We start from the raw sequence: 3,009 nt of genomic DNA, 5'->3' as shown, positions 1-3,009 counted from the left end.
GGTCAAAATAGTGAAAACTATTTCAAATTCAATTAGTGTAAATGGCCACCTTAAATGAACAAGCAAACACGTTTTTTTAAGTGCATGTTTGCTTACCCGTGAGTCTCTACCATGTCAGCCGCAAGTATGTTCACCATTTTTCTTCTTGTGCCATCAGAAAGGCATTTTTTTTGGTCATATTCTTTGAATATTTTCTCGCCACCTGGTTTTGATTGTAGGTCTGCCTGGACAATCTGAAACAATCCAAAACATCCATTTAACACATATAGTACTAAAAAAAAAAAACATATATAACCTGTGGTTAATGTCTGCATTCGCTTCTACTGGCTTGACCAAGGGGATATCCCTTTGGCTCACTCGGTAGAGTGTTGGACTGCCATTACAGCGACCAGGGTTGGATTCCCGAATGGGACAAGTTTGGAACTTGTTACACACACATATATATATATATATAAGAAAAAAAAAAACACTTACATCTCTGGCTACAGTGCTGTCAGACGGTCCTTCAAGTGTTTGTCTTTTCCGAGCTCTGGTTGATTTCAGTATTATTGTCGAATCTGAACTTGAACCAGATGATGCAATAGAGGCACGTGATGGAGACCACTCAGAGAATGAACTGTCTGAGAATGAAGCTTCTGAGACTGGAGGATCTGGAGACAAATCCTCAGTTTTGTCATCTAAGAAAACAAAACAGATGTGCAGCCAGATTAAGCAATGAAGGTGATACAGTAGAAAATTACTTTCATCTCTCACCGTTGGAATCTTTAGTGAAGGCTTTTAAAGACACCTGTACAGACTTCAGAAGTTCATCAAATATGTCTGGATCCACTTCTACTTCTGTAGAGTCCTTTAAGATCAAGGTTGTGGACTCTGGCAGATTGAATTTTTGGCGTACTAGCAAAAGAAGAAAAACTGCATTAAACAAGAAACGCAAACATTTTCCTAAACAATCAGACATAAGGTAGATCATTGTAGATTTGTGTTTTGTACTTACCATGTGAAATTAGCGACATAGAAAATGGTCAATTTGAGAATGCTAAAATGAATAGATTTGAAAACAAATACAGTCACATTACCTTCTTGTATAAAGCCTGAATAGCTGTAGACATCGTCTGTCGTTGGCACCTTGACCCACTTGCTCACTGTCTGGTATTCTACTGGAACCAGCATATCAAAGCCTACAAAAACAAAACTAAATTATCATAAACCCAAGGTGTGTTTATATTAAGTAGATTAAAAAAAATCAAAAAGTTATTTGTAAAAATACAGTATCAATGACAAAATAGTCAACAGCAACAAAAAAAAATATAATAGAGCATGACAGAGACAAACCTACTAATATATTTATCAAACCATTTCCCAAGAATATACAAAAAGCATTTTTATATTTTATAATTTGTTTTTCCTGATACATCAATGCAAACACATAAACTCTCAAACTCTGACAGTCATTCAGTACTCAAGCTAAATTTGTCCACTCCAGTCATATCAGATCGACACCTTACGAATCACCATTATGTCTCTTGGTTGCGAAATCACAGGCTAAAGAACGATGGTCACTATGCTCGACTTTATATTCAAGTTTATTATTTCTTTCACATGAAGACACGCGCACATAGCTGTAACAGATTTGCAAAGTTGGGTTCCGAAACACACATGGGTACTAGGGCCGGGACAACGCACCAACGTAATGGATGATAAAACAACAAAGCAAAATGCATCGCGGAGGGAATGTGTACAAAAGTAAAATTAAAACAAATGGTACAACTTATGCATTTACATACCAATTGTAAAACTTACCGTTCTCCTATGACAGTAATATGCCTTCCTTGCTCTGTTGTAGCAAGCCACCCTTGACTGTTGACACCACGACTGCAACTGAAAAAATAAATTAAAAGGTTTTTAAAAGTGATAGCAAATGTAATTGATGTTAGCAGACAGACTATTGAATTAAATGTTGTTCTTGTTAGAGACTAGAGATGGGTATCATTAAAAATGTATCAATACTACTGCTCTTATTGATACCCTTATCTTAACTTTTTTTTTTTTAAATCAATGGAAATTAACAAAAAAATAATAAAATGAACATCAATCTGTTTATTTTTGAAAATGTTAACAATATGGCACACAAAATAAATGAAAAACAGAAAATAAATAGTTCTAAACAAAACAAAGTGTAGAATATAAATAAAATAAAAAATACAGTATAAATATTTTTATTAACAAAACACTAAACCAACTATATAAACAATACAAATATTCAAATCAAGCATATCAAACATAACTCGATGAAAAATTGTGCAAAAGGAGAATTAGAGCTGCACCGGCTCGTGACAACATGGCTAACTATGTTGATTTACCTCTGTTTTGCCATATTAACTCGCAACGTTTTAGATGTATGATAATATATAATAACAAGTTACTACTCGAACTAAACGTGGCCGACAGCCGAGGCACTGTAACGACCGATGGGCGGGGAAAACTACGCCGAAATGAAAAAGCGGCCCAGGAAGCAGCGGGTTTTCCTGCCAGCATTCGCCGCCCCGAGAGCAGACAGAGGCGGCGCGACAACGTGGCAGCGTCGATACCGCGGAGAACTATTGGCTAGTCTAAAGTTGCTAAGCCAGGCAGCACGGCAGTATCAATGCTTGTCTCAGGCTTGAGGATTAACGCGACCGTAAAATTACTGTTAAAAGAGCCAATAAGGATGTAGCTTGTTGGTCCGAGTGGACCAACAGACCATGGGGCCGTTTTAATACCGGGATTCGGTACCCATCCTTATTCGTGACCAGTCACTTCGACAAAAAAATAAATAAACAACAACTCAACTCAAAATATCCATTATGTTTCTGTGTAGAAATGTTAACTTTAAGACTTTGAGTCAGTATCTGTGTTTAAATTTGCCAAAAAACATTGAATTTGAGCAAAGAAGCCTTACCGTAGCGACAAGAAAAATGGCGACGACAGAATAAAGTTTGCGCACCTGCACGAGGCTTGAGTCTCCTCCTC

General features: G+C 36.9%; 1 long non-coding RNA gene across 1 annotated transcript; it reads right to left on the bottom strand.

Annotated features, from left to right (window-relative positions):
- Positions 1-540: 540 nt before the first annotated feature.
- On the bottom strand, positions 541-1,844 carry LOC114459077 (uncharacterized). The gene is made up of 4 exons (XR_003673212.1): positions 1,801-1,844; positions 1,077-1,178; positions 754-894; positions 541-677 (listed from the first exon to the last, which is right to left on the bottom strand). It is a non-coding gene; the product is annotated as an uncharacterized LOC114459077 (long non-coding RNA).
- Between the last annotated feature and the right edge of the window lie 1,165 nt (positions 1,845-3,009).

Source organism: Gouania willdenowi, unplaced genomic scaffold (assembly GCF_900634775.1).
Source record: "Gouania willdenowi unplaced genomic scaffold, fGouWil2.1 scaffold_258_arrow_ctg1, whole genome shotgun sequence".
Classification (NCBI taxonomy): domain Eukaryota; kingdom Metazoa; phylum Chordata; class Actinopteri; order Blenniiformes; family Gobiesocidae; genus Gouania; species Gouania willdenowi.
The sequence above is the reverse complement of the archived record's forward strand: the minus strand, read 5'-3'. Positions and strand labels throughout refer to the sequence as shown.